At 44.4% G+C, this 17838-nt stretch overlaps 1 protein-coding gene across 7 annotated transcripts in view; it reads right to left on the bottom strand.

Annotated features, from left to right (window-relative positions):
• Positions 1-17838, bottom strand: part of SLC35D4 (solute carrier family 35 member D4) — a 146305-nt gene that overhangs the window by 18473 nt on the left and 109994 nt on the right. The gene's annotated exons all lie outside the window — the stretch shown is intronic.

Raw genomic sequence — 17838 nt, forward strand, 5'->3', positions numbered from 1 at the left:
AGGCAGCAGGCAGGCAGGCAGAAGGGAGTGTGTTTATGAACCTCATTGTCACTCCTTTACTATCTCAGAAGTCTGGAACTACAAACCCAGAACCCTCGTGATAGGATATAAACTTGGTGAGATCTTTTCTTTGTAGTTAAGTCATTTGGTATCACTTTCTGCCTTGCTTTATTGATTTGTAGCAAAAACCTTGACTATAAAAAAAGACCTGGGTATTATCTTCAGGGGCAGTAAAGAAGTAGAAGCCCAGCCAGAGAGATAATTATAAGAATGCAAAGGACAGGGAAAGAGGTTTCTCTAAGTGGAGACTAGTGGTGGCTTTTTCCTTAAACAGCATATTGAATGACAAGTTTTGAGTTGATGCCCATGATGAATGTCCCTCTTTTCTTTTTTTTTTTTTTTTTGAGACAGGGTCTCACTCTGTGTCGCCCAGGCTGGAGTGCAGTGGCGCAATCTCAGCTCACTGCAGCCTCAACCTCCCAGGACTCAAGCACTCCTCCCAGCACAGCCTCCGAGTAGCTGGGACTACATTCACATGCGGCCACATCCAGCTAATTTTGAATATTTTTTGTAGAGACAACATCTCACTTTGTTGACCAGGGTGGTCTTGAACCCCTGGGCTCAAACAATCCCACCCACCTTAGCCTTACTAAGTGCTGGAATTATAGGGGTGAGCCACCGCACCCAGTTCTTTTTTTTTTTTTTTTTTTTTTAATTTAACATTTAATTTAGAACTTCCGCATTTATGGTCATAAATGAAGTGGGCTGGAGTGTTACTACCTCTCAATGCAATTGTCTGGTCTTGGAAACAATGTTGTACTAACTACATAAGTGAGTTCATCAGCTTCTCTGCTTATGATCCTGCAATGGTTATAGTCAATTTTGACTCTGAAAGTTACCCCTGACTTGAAGGGCTCTGGACCTAGACAGATCTCCTAGCTGGGGGAGATCTTTACCAGCTATTAGCCTAATAAAGTCTTCTCTTTCTTGTTGCAAATTTTCCATTTTCACTATTCCCAAAAATATATTTTATCTAGTTCTCCCAATTCATTAACATTTAGCTGTCTGGAAAAATATTTCACATTGCTTGTACCTGTTTTGATTACCTTCCTTTTTATTTATTCATTTATTTTTGTCATTTTTCTCTTTCTTCCCCTCACCCCCTTCATTAGTCTTGACTGAAGTTAACCGTGTTGTTAGTCATTCTTTCCTTTTGCAACTTCTTGGACATGGCCTGGGATGGTGCCAATGGAGATGTATTTCTTGGACCTGCTGAGAAAGGCTCCGTCCCGCTGATGGATGTTGGCTGTGCTGGCAGCTCCGCATAATGGAACACTCCACTTGATTTATAAAGGACCCAACTTGTCTTTTCTCTGTTCTCAGTGTTGTCTTTATCGTCCTTGCCTATTTTAATTAGCTCTTCAAGGCCTTCTTTGATCAGCTTCTCTCCTTATTCTCTGACTACCTCATTCAGGTGACTTTGGTACAGTTGGTAAAGAGGGAAGCCTGCCCTGTGAGCCCCCTCCCCTAGCCTGGGACTCGTGCCTCTGCTCCTCCATGAGCCTCTTTAGCTTAAGAGGAATCCTGTCTGCAGTGAGATAGACAGCTGGCCTGCTTATTCCTCTCAACTGCACCTTTCGCCAAGAAAAACACATCTTTAAAATTTTTAACCAGTCCTTACTTGAAAAGAAGGTTGGTTTAGCAGCCACACTGGTGCCTTCGCCATCTGCTGCTTCCTGGAAATGTTTGTGTAGTCTCCTGTCTTCTCCTGAGCCACCTTTTCAAAATTCTCTAAAATGTTATCACTCAAGGAGCAAGTATACTGCTGCCTGAGACCCTTTATCTTATTTCCATAGAGAACGGTGACTGAAGTTGTTTGCACTGTGGGGCAACTGTGGGATCGGACGGGCTCCTTTTTAATCTATAATGATAGTACAAACTGATGGTACACACCGTCAGTTTCTCAGGCTTCTCTGCTTTCTTTTACTTCCAGCACAAGCCCAGTGGTCAGCTCTCTTTTTGGAGGCCTCCTCTCTCTCTCTTTCTCTCTCTCACACGTGTGCACGCACACACACATGCACACACACAAACACACACACACTCACCAAAGTTCTATCATATTTCATAAAAGTCAGTTCAAAAGAAAGGACAGATGGACATGGTGGCTCACACCTGTAATCCCAGCACTTAGGGAGGCTGAAATGGGCGGATCACCTGAGGCCAGGAGTCCAAGGCCAGCCTGGCCAACATGTTGAAATCCCGTCTCTACTAAAAAGATACACAAAATTAGTCAGGTGTGGTGGCAGGCACCTGTAATCCCAGCTACTTGGGAGGCCGAGGCACAAGAAGCTCTTGAACCTGGGAGGCGGAAGTTGCAGTGAGCCGAGATCACACCATTGCACTCCAGCCTGGGTGACAAAGCGAAACTCCATCTCAAAAAAAAAATCAAAAAAGAACAAGGAGCAGTCAACAACTCTGCTCGGCGAGACGGATGCTGGGCACTGGCCAGCCTGGCTCCCCATTGGAGGACTTCCTCCATGCACTGCTCTCATCGTGGGTAAGGTTCAAATGCACGTCTCAGCAAAGTGACAGATTTCTGTACAGCAGGAGCCTTTGGAGCTGCTCAAGAACACTCAAAAGTGAGACTGTTAAATCCACTCGTACCAAGAAGCCACTCCATTCCTAACTGCATTGAGGAGGAAATGGAAGCCAGGACAGGCGGAGTGTGCCACGTCTGGTACAGAATGTCCCGGGTATAGTCACCCAGGGCAGAGCCCAAGAGGTGAAGGGACTCCCTTAGCTCACAAGTAGGAAGACAATGACCCAGAGATGGTACATGACTGTTCCAGGGACCCAGGGAGTTGGTGGCAGTGAGGAAGAGAACCAAGGCCTTGACTCCTAGATCAACTCTCTCCAACAGCCAAAAACTCAAGGGCCCACAAAGCTCTATACAGCTCTTTAAGAGAAAAACCCAGTGAAAGCAGGGGCTCTAGCAGATATCTGCACACCCACCTCCACAGCAGCACCACTCACAACAGCCAAAGCTGGAGGGAATCCAAGTGTCCATGGAGGGATAGACAGAGAAGCAAAATGTGGGGCATACCTATGATGGAATATTATTCAGCCTTCAAGAGGAAGGAAATTCTGATTAATGCTACCACATGGAAGACATTATGCTAAGTGAAATACACCAGATACAGAAGGACATATAAAGTATTATTTCACTTATATGAGTTACTTGGAATTGTCCAACTCATAGAGACAGAAAGTAGAATGATGGTTGTCAGGACCTAGGAGGAGCAAGGAATCAGGAATTAGTGTTTAATGGGCACAGAGTTTCAGTGTGCAAAGAAACATTTGTGGAAATGGATAGTGGTGATGGTTGTGCAATGGTATGACTTAATCAATGCCACTGAAATGTCCAGTTAGAAATGGTTAACGTGGTAAATCTTGGCCAGGCAAGTGGCTCACGTCTGTAATCCTAGCACTTTGGGAGGCTGAGGCAGGCAGATCAAAAGGTCAGGAGTTTGAGACTAGCCTGGCCAATACGGTGAAACCCCATCTCTACAAAAAATACAAATAGTAGCCAGGCGTGGTGGTGGGCACCTGTAGTCCCAGCAATTTGGGAGGCTGAGGCAGGAGAATCACTTGAACCTGGAAGGTGGGGGTTGCAGTGAGCCAAGATTGAGATTGCACTATTGCACTCCAGCCTGGGCAACAGAGCAAGACTCTCTCTCTATCTCAAAAAAAAAAAAAAAAAAGTAAATCTTACATTTATTTTAACACACACACAAAATTCATTTCTTTCTCTCTGCTTAAATTCTTAATTCTTACCCCTTTCCCCAACTTTTTTTTTAAACAAAATATTTTTAAGAGTTGAGGTCTTGCTATGTTGCCCAGGCGAGTCCAGTGGCTATTCACAGGTGAGATCACAGTGGACTGTAGCCTCGAACTCCAGCTCAAGTAATCCTCCCACCTTAGCCTCCTGAGTAGCTGGGACCACAGGCACCATGACACCTGATATCTTCCTCCTACTTTGCCTGACTAAATCCTGTAGGCCTCAGGCAAGACTCCTCTGAAAGGATGACCTGTTCTCTCCCTAGCACTTGGACTCTACCTGCGTGAAGCCCCACTACTGTCCTATTATCACTGATCTGTTTATAAGCCTACCTACATTGTGAATTCTTTTTTTTTTTTTTTTTTTTTCCTTTTTGAGACAGAATTTTCACTCTGTCGACAGGCTGGAGTTCAGTGGCGCAATCTTGGCTCACTGCAACCTCTGCCTCCCAGGTTCAAGTGATTCTCCTGCCTCAGCCTCCCAAGTAGCTGGGACTACAGGTGCGTGCCACCACGTCTGGCTAATTTTTGTATCTTTAGTAGAGACGGGATTTCACCATGTTGGCCAGGATGGTCTCGATCTCTTGACTTCATAATCTGCCCGCCTCAGACTCCCAAAGTGCTAAGATTACAGGTGTGAGCTACCGCGCCTGGCCTGTATTGTGACTCTTAAGGTCAAAGACTTGGAGGACCAAGCTCAGTGCCGCAGAGCCTGGCTCAGTCACATTTGACAAAGGCTGGAAAGAACCTGAGCCTCCGATCCTCTCTGGGGGGCATATGAACAGTCAGCAGGCTTGGTACTGCCTTCCTTTTTGCTCACTTGGAAAGTCAGCTCTGAGGAAGAAGCTCCTCATGTGCTTGAAAGCTCAAAAGTTGCTCTAAGACATAAGTAGGAACATGCAGTTTCAGCACAGAAACAAAATCTGTTATCATTATACCCAAATAACCATTTAAAAGCAAATGGGGGCTGGGCGCGGTGGCTCAAGCCTGTAATCCCAGCACTTTGGGAAGCCGAAGCGGGTGGATCACGAGGTCAACAGATCGAGACCATCCTGGTCAACATGGTGAAACCCCGTCTACTAAAAATACAAAAAATTAGCTGGGCATGGTGGTGCGTGCCTGTAATCCCAGCTACTCAGGAGGCTGAGGCAGGAGAATTGCCTGAACTCAGGAGGCAGAGAGGTTGCGGTGAGCCGAGATTGCGCCATTGCACTCCAGCCTGGGTAACAAGAGTGAAACTCTGTCTCAAAAAAAAAATAAAGCAAATGCGTAAAATAGGAAAAGAAAGAGCCCTCTGTGACTCTGGAGCACTTGGAGGCTTACAAAGGAATGCACTGGCGTGAGTGAGACATGAAGCATAACTTTAATTCCTGACTTCCAGCTCCTGGGTGACAAGGTCACCAAATGCCAAATGATCAGTAATTCTAACAAAAACACACAGGTGTGAAATCTATCCCAGCTTTCACTTCCTGCCTAGCCCTCGAAGAGCTTCATTGCCATCTCCCCCATCATTTGCTAAGCACTAGTTGTGGAAATGCATTACTTTTCCCATTTGAACCAGGGGCTTCCTGAGTGACCCCTCTGGTGTTGAGACCTAGGGCACAGGGCCCCCAGATATTAGCACTGAGGTTGGAACTGTGTCTTCCCTCCCCTCCTCTCTCACTGCACCCAACCACCCAAGGCCACACAGTCCACAGAGTGGGATCTTGCTTTGGTCTGACTCTGGAGCCACACCAGTTTCCTTCTTGGTACTCCACACTTGACGCTGATCTCCTACCCAGGGAAGGGAGCTTTCTAGACTGTCTGGTTCTGGCCAGCCCTTGGCCTTGTGACTAGAACCTTGACTGACGCCCCAGACAACTAGGACTGATATTCCAGAAGGATTGTCCACTGTGTACTGACCATTGCCTGGATTTCTGACCCTGTGTCCAACCTGCCAGATTTAGAGCTTAACTATTAGGCCCCAGCGGACACTACATACAGCATCCACCAGCTGTACCTCCAGAGCTCCAGAGCCGGCCTCCACATGAATAGCCTCTATGCTTGGAGGGACAGTCTCTCAAATTCTAGCCATCCTTGCCTTCAGCTTTGGAAATGTGTGCAAAAGGCCTCATACTCCAAGGCTTTAGATGTCATGTCACTTGCTCCACAGTTAATTGGTGGATTGGTCTCTTGTTGCATCAAGCAATCCTTTCATCTGAGCAACAGAAATCAATCCCAGCGCATATCACTAAGCGGTAAATGGGATAAAACCAAGCTCCCAGTATTCCAGGGCTGAGAGTCAGACCCCGGATATTAACAAGCCTACTGCAGTGTGCTTATCGTGGGGGGTACTAAGTGCTCTGACACCACCTTCAAACAGACAATAACCCCTGAGGCACAAGAGTCTTTCTCATACATTACATTTGTCTCTCAAAAATGTTAGTAAAAACATAAACATTTTTGAAAAACCCTCTTGAAATGGCTAAAATCTGCCCATGAAAAATACTCTAATGTTACTCTTGGAACTTGCCATTCAAGAAGACTTAAGAAGTATCATCACCTGCACTACTAAATGGTGTACTCGCTCATAAAAAGCATTTTAAAAAACAGATTTTTCCCAAAGAAGAAAGAGTCTTGTGGTCTGAGGAATGTCTCCGTCTCACACGCAGACCCGAGTAACAAACAGCAGGACCTGCCACAGGCGGAGGGGTGCCAACGACAGCAGAACTCGATACAACGTGTCGGCCGCACGGCTTTGCCAACGGCTGTCACAACCTCTGTGTTATTTAAACAGATTTTGGTATTTAAAGCAGATCAGGTTTGTTTTTCAAACATTCATCTCAATCCTAAGACAAATTTTCTGTTTAAGGGGAAAATGGGGGGTCTGGAGGGTTGGAAGTAGGAACCTGCCAGATAGGTATTTGGGAGAGAATTAGAGATTTAGGTTTATTGTTTTCTTGGTTTTAAAATGCATATGACTCTTTAAAAAAAAGTGATATATACAACGCTCTCCCTTGCCTGCTTCTTCAGCCCAGTTGCAGCCACATACGTCCCTTTTAAAAGGGTTGCAATTTTTCAAACAGTTTCCTACCATCATCTTGCCTTTGCTCAGCAAGTTCTGTCTGCCTAGAAAAATTTCATAGGCCCGCCTACATAATTCCTACTCACCGTTTGAAAATCCATCTTGAGAAAACTTTTACTGAACCTGGCCCCCATCTACACACTCAACTGGATCAAGCACTTCCTCTCAGAGGTCCCACAACCCCTGGCCATGGCACATGCCACACTGTACTGCAATGTGTGGTCTTCTCCCAGTCAGGGCGTGCGCTATTCATCTTTGAACATTCAGGTGCTAGCAATAGAGACCTGCATGTGATAAGGACCTGATAAAAGTTTCTGCACAAGATAATCAGAGCTGGTAATATAAGCCCTAAGGTTATATATATATCCAGAATTGTGATATATATATCACAACTCTGTTTTGTTTTTTAATCCTTTTTCATGTGTTTGGGAAAACTGGAACAAAGGACTTGAGAACCACTGGGACACGCTCTCTGCCCTTTATCCTTGACCAATTCCCTCCATGGAGTTAGAAAGAACTTCATAGAGAGGATCTAAGACTAGATCTCTCTGGATTCTAGTCCCAAAATGCCAGGGAAGATTCTGATTGGCTCCTGGACTAACTGACTGTGGCGTGGGAGGCAGTCATATAAGAATATGGAAGCTCACTCTGGAACGTCATGGTTGGAAGAAGGAAGGAACATTTTACTGGAGGAAGGTATGGAAAGTGCTGGCAAGCAGAACAACAGATAGCTTTCTTCTATCTGCCATGCAAAGTGTAGTCACAGACAAGCAGCATCAGCAACGAACCTGGGAGCTTGCACGAACTGCAGAATCTCAGGTTCCACCCCGATCTACTAAACAGCATCTGCACTGGCACAAATACCCAGGTGATATGCATACCCATTAAAATGTGGGAGTTCTGTTCTAGACCCTCCCACTGCAGCCACAGGGCTCCAGAATGACTTTCTCCAGCTGGTGTACAAATATGCTGCACTGCCACCTCTCCGGGGACAGGTGGACTCCAGCTCTCCCACAGGCCACTGAGTTGGAGGTGTATGTCAGACAGTCTTGGAATCTATCTGTGCTGTAGACTCACATATGAATGTTACCAACCTGGTCTTTCTCCTAGGTTAAAGAGTAAATCTAACATAAAGTTTACCACCCAAGAGCAGGCTCTTTCTCTCCTAGAACCCACAGAACTATTCCAAGTCCACTAGATAGAAATCACAGCCTACGCTCATAACTCTATTTGGCATTTTAAAAAATTCCAATTAACCCTATTACCCATCCTATGATTTATTACCACGATCAGTGTAATTATTAATGAGGGACAACTCATGTTAGACTCCAGGCATGGCTATTAACAGTATTTAACATTGCCTCATCAAAATATATGAACCAGTAATTTTGCCAGATATCAGAACAACATTTATTATAAGCACAAGGGGATTGAGAACATAGATGAGGAACAAAAAGAGATTAGGTTCATGGGAAGGAAGGATAAATTTTAAACCTAGAGAAGGTTAAAAACCTTAGGTGACTTTTAACCAACTCCTACACCTCATAGATGCACCAACAAGAGAATGAAACTAGAAACTGTGACATGAGTATCTAGTTCATGGAAGATAAGGGAAAAAAGTAACCAAAACGTGACGAGAGCATAAAATGTCCCAGTCACCAGGCTTTGCAGTGTCATAGCGATAATCCCCACATCCCTGCACAGGAGGGTGCTCGGCCCCATTTTACAGATGAAGAAACCGAAGCTCACAGAGGATAAATACCTGGCTCAAAGCACACAGTTTAAACAAAGGAAGAGTTGGGACTAAAACCCAGGTCTCCTGAGTCCTGTGCCAATCTCGTTTCTAACTCCAAGCTAACCCTTATGATTGGCTTTGCTTAATCCTGGCTCAGTAGTTTTCAGCCCTGATGGCACATCTAGAATCCTGTGAGAAGTTAAACACACACACACACCACGAATATTCTGTTCCATGTCAATTAAATAAACATTTCCTAGACTGAAGCCCAGAATTTAGCATTTTTAAAAAGATCCCCTTGTAATTCTCAGATGAAGATAGGACTGAATCCCTGATTATTGCTGTATTACTAGTTTGAGTAAAAGTATCCACAAAACTGCCAAACATCACAAAACCACTTCACAGCATCAATGAAACAGGCCAGAACCTGGTGACACAAGATACCACGATCACTATCTCCATCATCCCGTCATCCCGCATTTACTGCACCATTTTACATCCCCACCAGCAGTGTTTGAGGGTTCCATTTTTTGTGTGCAAATATGAAATATTTAAGCCTTCAGTGATATATACTATGCATACAGAAATACATGCAAAAAGTACTCATGTGACTCAAGCCTGTAAGCCCAGCACTTTGGGAGGCCCAAGTGGGTGGATCACGAGGTTAGCGGTTCAAGACCAGCTTGGCCAACATAGTGAAACCCCGTCTCTACCAAAAATACAAAAAATTAGGGGGGTGTGGTGGTGGGAACCTGTAATCCCAGCTACCTGGGAGGCTGAACCCAGGAGGTGGAGGTTGCAGTGAGCCGAGATCACACCACTGCACTCCAGCCTAGGCAACAGAGTGAGACTTCATCTCAAAAAAAAAAGCACTCATGTAAATCTTAATGTATGATTACAGAATGAATACATGTATATAACCAAGGAATAGCATCAGTGTCACTTGTGCCCTCATACAACTACTTTTTATTCCCTCCCCTCCAAAGATCTGAAGATCTACCATTGTAGATTAGGTACACTTTGTCTTTTTATGTTTCTTTTTTTTTTTTTTCAGACAGTCTCGCTTTGTCACCCAGGCTGGAGTGCAGTGGCCAATCTCTGCTCACTGCAATCTCTGCCTCCTGGGTTCAAGTGATTCTACTGCCTCAGCCTCCTGAGTAGCTGGGATTACAAACTTACACCACCACACCTGGCTAATTTTTGTATTTTTAGTGGAGTCCAGGTTTCGCCAGGCTGGTCTCAGGTGACCCACCTGCTTCGGCCTCCCAAAGTACTGGGATTACAGGTGTGAGCCACCGCCCAGCCATATGTCATTTATCATAGAAAATTTTAAACATATACAAAGAAGGTTCCAGTTTCTTCACATCCTGACCATCTTTCTTTTCAATTGTCGCCATCTTCGTGGGTGTGACGGGACACTTTACTGTGGTTTTGTTTGTATTTCCCTGGTGACTAATGACACTGAGCATCTTTTCCAGGGGCTTATTGGCCAGTTGTTCATCTGCTTTGCAGAGCTGTCTAGATCCCTCGCCCGTTTTAAAAATTGGGTTTTTAAAAATGACTGAGGTGTAAGAGTTCTTTCTGTGTTGTGGAGATGTCCCACATCATCTATGTGATTTGTTTGTGGGTTGTCGTTTCCCTTCCTTGATGCTGTACTTTGCAGCTCAGCAGTTTTTAATTTTGATGAACTCCACTTTCTATTTTCTTTTGTCGCTTGTGCTTTTGGTGTGTGCCATGGTCATATTTTATGTAGCAAGGAATTCTAAGTCACTATTTCATTCAGCATCTTCATTAACACTATACATGTATCATACCGATATACCACAGCTTCCTTTTCATAGAACCTTTCATTTATTCCATCTTCAAACACTTATATTTTACTTTACAACATGATCTATCCAAATTAAGTACTATCGCCCTTGATTTATAATGAGCTTCCAATGTGATCCTAGGAAGAAGCCAGTATCATGCTATGTGATATGAATCCATCTATGTGATATGATATGTGATTCGGCAGAAATTTGAGAATTAGATATAATAAGGATGTATTAATATATTTAATAAAAGAGTCTAGAAGCTTTATGTAGTAATTCTTCAAATTCTTCATAGTAATTTTTTTTTTTTGAGACAAGAGTCTTGCTGTGTCACCCAAGCTGGAGTACTGTAGCACAATCTTGGCTTATTGCAAACTCTGCATCCCGGGTTCAAGCAATTCTCCTGCCTCAGTCTCCCAAGCAGCTGGGATCACAGGTGAACACCAACACACCTGGCTTATGTTTATATTTTTAGTAGAGACTGGGTTTCATCATGTTGACCAGGCTGGTCCTGAACTCCTTACCTCAAGTGATCCACCCACCTCGGCCTCCCAAAGTGCTGGGATTACAGGTGTGAAGCACCGCACCTAGACTTCGTGTAATTTTGAAGAGGTTGGTGACCAGTTATTTAGAGTAAGAAGGAAATGTAGTGTAGAGATGACCTAATCTCTCCCCTTAATTTATGTCAGCTCTTTCTCTCCCTCCCTTCCTTTCTTTCTCTTTCCTTCCTTCCTTCCCTCCTCCCTCTTCCCTCCCTCCCTTTTTCTTTCTTTCACTCTCTTTCTCTCTGCTCTGTCAGCTCCTTCCTTCCTTCCTTCTTTTCTTACTTCCTTCCTTCTTCTCCCCCCCACCCCCTTTCTTTTCTTTCATTTTGAAATGGAGTCTCCTGCTCTGTTACCCAGACTGGAGTCCAATGGCATGATCTCAGCTCACTGCAACCTCCACCTCCCAGGTTCAAGCAATTCTTCTGCCTTTGTCTCCTGAGTAGCAGGGACTACAGGCACATGCCACCATGCCTATCTAAATTTTGTATTTTATATTTCTGGATTGTAGATGAGGTTTCACCATGCTGACCAGGCTGGTCTCAAACTCCTGACCTCAGGCAATCCACCCACCTGAGGGTTGCCGGAGGTGGGCGGCCTCCCAAAAGTGCTGGGATTACAGGCGTGAGCCACTGAGCCTGGTCTATTTCAGCACTTTAAAAATGTCATTCCTGCAGTCAAGGGTCATATGCATTAAATAAGTAAAGATGTCATTTCATTGTCTATGGGTACTCATTGTTTCAGGTAAGAAGTCAGCCACTGGCTTTATGGTTGCTTCTTCAATTTAAAGTCATGTGCTTTTTCTCTAGTTGATTTTAAGATTTTTAAATTTATTGTTTGTTTTCGAAGATAAATTTGATAGTTTGAGTAGATATACCTAAGTATGGTTTTATTTGTATTATGGCAATCAATCATTTTGGAAAATTCTTAGCTCACATCCTTTCAAATACCGCTTCTGCCCAGTCTCTCTCCCCTGTTCTTCTAGAATTATAATTACAAATATTAGATCTTAGGAACATTTCCCCTGTGTTCCTCACGCTCTGTTCTGCTCTTTGCAGCATTTTTTCCTCTTTGTGTTTCACTTTGAGTGTTTTCTACTGACCTTGAGTTCACCAATCCTGCTACATTGTACCCAGTGTACTCTTAGACCATCCAGTACACTATTAATTCCAGATGAATTTTTCAATTCTATAATACCCATTTGATTTTTTAAAAAACAGATTCTAATCTTGCACTGATTTTCTCATTATTTTATCCATCTTTTCCTCATTTTCTTTAACATACCATCCAGTTATGTTTAAGTTATTGCTAACTTTAATATCTGCACCATCTGCAGTTCTCTTCCTATTATTTCTCCCCACTTGATTATCAGTTATGCCTTTCTGCTTATTTATATGCCTACATCTTTGATTACATGCTTGATATTGTGTAGAAAATGTAGAAGCTCCAGAGGAGAGCTTCATTCAAGAAGTGTTCTCCTTTCCCTCTAATAGGGTGATGAGCTCAGTCAAACCAGGGACTGAGTGACTCAGAAAGGCTGCAGCTATAGTAACTTAGTCCACCTCGATTTTAGCTAGTCCCTGAGCGGTAACTCTCCCAGACTCATGCTTAAGAGCTTGGTGGATCTCTGTCTCCTCATCCATAAAAGGTCTGCCTTTCTTAGCTTTTTTTTTTTTAAGACGGAGTTTCGCTCTTGTTACCCAGGCTGGAGTGCAATGGCAAAATCTTGGCTCACTGCAACCTCCACCTCCTGGGTTCAGTCAATTCTCCTGCCTCAGCCTCCTGAGTAGCTGAGATTACAGGCACATGCCACTATGCCCAGCTAATTTTTTGTATTTTTAGTAGAGACGGGGTTTCCCCATGTTGACCAGGATGGTCTCCATCTCTTGACCTCATGATTCACCCACCTCGGCCTCCCAAAGTGCTGGGATTACAGGCGTGAGCCACCGCGCCCGGCCCGCTTTCTTAGCATTTTAGCCTCCCATCTGTGCAGGTTCAACATGTGGCAACTGTCTTGAGGGGAAGACTTGTGCTTTTGCTGCAGTCTCTTTCTTCTAGCCAGATTTTGTCTCCTAAATACCCCTAGACTACGAGAGTGCCCAAACCTGCAGCCTCCTGCACCACCCCAGAACTCAGCAAATGCCTCAGGGGAAAAACTAGACTTCCTTCGGGGCTACTCTAGTTTCCAGTCCATCAAACCAGTTCAATATGACTGCCTACACTCTGCTACTTTCTCTTTCCCTAATATTTCGTCTTTTTGGACCAAGCCAGATCCTTAGCCCACACCCAGAATCAACAACCATTGTCCTCCTTCCCTGCCCTTACCATGAAGAACACAGCTTATTTAGTATACCTAGGAAGGATTCTTCTCTCTTTGGAAATTTGCTTAACAGCTCTCCAACTTTCTTTAAAATATGATTTTTGCAATTTATTTGTTTTTCTCCTAGTTGTTTCCGTTGAGATACTGGCCTGTCACGAGGTACAACATTCTACTCTGAGCTAGGTTTCCCTTTCTCATATACATGCAAAAACAGACCCAGAGAGGTGGTCTATGGTCTATGCTACTTGTTTTCAAACCAGGATAGGCTAGCCACTGTTTTCCTAGAGCCACTGGATGCCATCATGACATAAAGTGAGTCTTTTTTTTTTTTTGAGACTGAGTTTCACTCTTGTTGCCCAGGCTGGAGTGCAATGGTAAAATCTTGGCTCACTGCAACTTCCACCTCCCGGGTTCAAGTGATTCTCCTGCCTCAGCTTCCCAAGTAGCTGGGATGATAGGCATGTGCCATCACACCAGGCTAATTTTTGTATTTTTAGTAGAGATGGGATTTCTCCATGTTGGTCAGGCTGGTCTCAAACTCCTGACCTCAGGGTATCTGCTTGCCTGGGATTACAGGTGTGAGCCACCACACCTGGACTTTTTTGTTTTGTTTTGAGACAGGCTCTTGCTCTGTCACCTAGGCTGGAGTACAGTGATGCAATCGCGGCTCACTGCAGCCTCTGCCTCCCAGGCTCAACTGATTCTCCGTCTCAGCCTCCTGAGTTGCTGGGACTACAGGCATGTGTCACCACAGCTGGCTAGTTTTTGTATTTTTTGTAGAGATGGGTTTCACCACGTTGGCCAGGCTGGTCTCGAACTCCTGGGCTCAAACAATCCAGCTACCTTGGCCTCCCAAAGTGCTGGAATTACAGGTGTGAGCCAGCTGGCTTTTTTTTTTTTTTTTTGAGATGGAGTTTCGCTCTTGTTACCCAGGCTGGAGTGCAATGGTGCGATCTCGGCTCACCGCAACCTCTGCCTCCTGGGTTCAGGCAATTCTCCTGCCTCAGCCTCCTGAGTAGCTGGGATTACAGGCACGCACCATCATGCCCAGCTAATTGTTCGTATTTTTAGTAGAGACGGGGTTTCACCATGTTGACCAGGATGGTCTCGATCTCTTGACCTTGTGATCCACTCACCCCAGCCTCCCAAAGTGCTGGGATTACAGGCTTGAACCACCACGCCCAGCCTCCAGCTGGCTTTTTTATTTGTTCTGAACAACTTCCCATTCAGCAACAATCTTATTAACTCATCCTGACAATTTTAATTAGCTTAAAAAAATCATAGTCTAGGTTTTTACATACGCCAGCCTGGGGCAACAGAACTTGGGCACAGTTTTTCTCTTCAGATACAGAGTTTCAGATACAGTGTAACTGATGGTAATGATTATGGCAGGCTGGAGGCGAGAGGAATATTCAGTTCCCTCCCCTCAGGATTCCTTCTCTGCCCACAGAGGAGGAAACTCTTCTGCCTTCTCTTCTGTCCTTTAATTCTCTTCCAAGTTCATTCCAAGGAGAATAATTGTTTATCTGATTGTACATTTATTTTACACTAGTCAGTAGGACTCTAATGCTTAAAGGCAGGAACCAGACTCCACACAGTCTCTCCTTTTGAATCCATGCTATAACGTTCTCTTGACTGTCTCCACGTGCTGTGGTTTAGGGAAGAGAAGGATGGAAAGGAAGCCATGCCTTGCATAGGGAGCAGAAAGTCTCTGCTTCCCAGCCAGGGTTCAGTGTTTTTTGTTTAACTCAGCTTTCTTTTTCACTGACTATTCCTTGTCCATATGCTCTCTTGACTTATATCCCAAGAAGGGAGGTGGAGTGGGTAGTAGAATTCAAGTACCAAAACTCTGAACTGTTTAACAAAGGCGAGGGCCTTTTGGACTTGCAATCTTCCTGGCACAGTTGTGCTAAAGGTGTTGGCTTTTCCCTGGGTTGGATGTCTGACTTTTCTCTGGTACTTACATTTCTCAGAAGGCCATATTCATATCATGTCTGCTGAAGTTTGCTTCACAGAACCTTTGGAGGACTTCTTCCTCCATCTTTCTCTTTGGGCATTCCGCTTCGGCTTGCCCTCAAATACTTGATTGTGTTGTTTCTTTGTTTTATTTGCTATTATAATTTTCTTTAAATAGATGGGCTAGCTGGGCATGGTGGCTCATGCCTGTAATCCCAGCACTTTGGGAGGCCAAGGTGGGCAGATCACCTGAGGTTGGGATTTCGAGACCAGCCTGACCAACATGGAGAAACCCTATCTGTACTAAAAATCAAAATAAGCTGGGCGTGGCGGTGCACACCTGTAATCTCAGCTATTTGGGAATCTGAGGCAGGAGAATCACTTGAACCAGGTAGGCAGAGGTTGCAGTGAGTGGAGAGCGCGCCATTGCACTACAGCCTGGGTAACAAGAGTGAAACTCCGGCTCCAAAAACGAAAAGAAGATGGGCTATAAATTTGCCAAGTATTTTCTTTTCCAAGCAGTAATAAAAGGTGAAGTAATGTCGACATACTTAGAACGCCCAATTGTAGAAGACAAATAGAGAATTTGAGACGTCCCTAATTTTCCTTCAAACTCAAATCAGTGATAACCTGGTATGGAGTCTCTTAATTCCCCATTCTAGTACTTTTCACTTCTTGGTTTCATTTAACTTGGCAAACATACTCATCCACTGTCAGACATACTGTTAGAATGATGGATTTGTGCCACTTACTTTTCAAACTGTTGTCTTGCTAGCTAGAAAGTTCTACTAGTCTCCCAAGTGAAGCAGAACCAGATCTGTGCTTGTGGAAAGGAAGGGCATGTGGTTAAGATGTTTTTATTTTCTAAGTTGTTTTGATTTACTCAAAGCATAGATCTAATCTCTGCAGACTATTTTTAGAAAGTGCATGAATTTAAGCTCAAAGGAGCTGTCAATAAAAGCACCATAATTATGCTTACTCCAAGGCTGTGAGGACTTGTCTATCTCCTTTTCATATAACAATAACTTCAACTTACACTACAGTTACATTTAGCAATAATGGAGGTGAAAGAATAGATCTGCCAAAAGAGATATATCCAGACCCCAGAACCCGACACTTTCTTGCAACATTCAAAGGGAGGAGATGTGGTGCTCATTAGGTAAAACCCTGTTGCCTGCTTTTCACCTGCCTCCTTCCTTTAGCCCAAAATTCCTGAAGAACATCAGCTGGAGGAAGTGAGCCCTCTACATGACATCAAGGACTGGACCCTGGCTCCAAGTCTCGTCACACTCAGTTTCACATGACCAGAGAGTGAGAACTTAGAAATGTACAAACTTGCACAATAGGTTTACACAAACCATGAAGACCTTCCAGCTCTGCCACACAACCTGTTCGCCATGGACTGAACTGTCCATAATTCATATGTTGAAGCCCAACCCCCAATGTGGTAGTATTTGGAGATGGGGCCTTTGGGAGACGATTTAGTTTAGATGAGGTCATGAGTGTGGGGCCCTCACCATGAGATTCATGCCCTTATTAAAAGAGACCAGAGGCCAGGCGCAGTGGCTCATGCCTGTAATCCCAGCACTTTGGAAAGCTGAGGCAGGTGTATCACCTGAGGTCAGGAGTTCGAGACCAGCCTGGCCAACATGGTCATTCCTTATCTTTATTAAACTACAAAAATTAGCCAGCCATGGTTGCACAGGCTGTAGTCCCAGCTACTTGGGAGGCTGAGGCAGGAGAATCAGTTGAACCCAGGAGGCGGACATTGCAGTCAGCTGAGATGGCACCACTGCATTCCAGTTTGGTGGACAGAGTGAGACTCTGTCTCAAGAAAAAGAAAAGAAAAGAAAGGAAAGAGAGAAAGAAAGAAAGGAAAGAAAGAGAAAGAAAGAAAGAAAAGAAAGAAGGAAACCAGAAAACACATATAAATAAAAAGAGACCACAGCTTGTTCTCCTCCCAGCTCTCCCAGGTGCACAAAGAAGAGTTCATGTGAGTGCACAGGGAGAAGGCAGCCATCTGAAACCCAGGAGGGAGCTCTCACATGACACCCACCCTGCTGGCTCCCTGCTCTTGGCTGATTCTTGGACATCGCAGCCTCCAGAACTGTGAGAAAGTAAATTTCTATTGTGTAAGCCACCGAGTCTGTGCTATTTTGTCATGACAATCAAGCTAAGACACGCTTCCTTGCTCTCTTGGAGAGTTTAAAAAAATGAAAGTTTATTTTAAAAGGTTGAATGTTTCCGAAGATGCTTTCATTGAATTAGAAGTGAAAAAGGAAAAGGGCTTTGGGTTTTTGCTGGGATGAAGTTGAGCCCAAAGTATGTTCACTGAGCACCACACAGGGCACTAGAGAGGTGACATGAAAAGCAAAATCTGCCCTCGCAACACCCTGCACTAGGTTAGCTAAAGCAAAGAATGCCAATATTATCATAGGGTAAGTGCTAAGACATGGACAGACTCTGAATGTTATGGGAACAAACCTCAAATTAGGGCAGAGTCCTGTGCTAAGCATGAAGGGCAAACAGAAATTACCAGGGGAGCAAGGGTGGGAAGGGTGTTCTACAGA

Source organism: Callithrix jacchus, chromosome 13 (genome assembly GCF_049354715.1).
Source record: "Callithrix jacchus isolate 240 chromosome 13, calJac240_pri, whole genome shotgun sequence".
In the NCBI taxonomy this organism is placed as follows: Eukaryota; Metazoa; Chordata; class Mammalia; order Primates; family Cebidae; genus Callithrix; species Callithrix jacchus.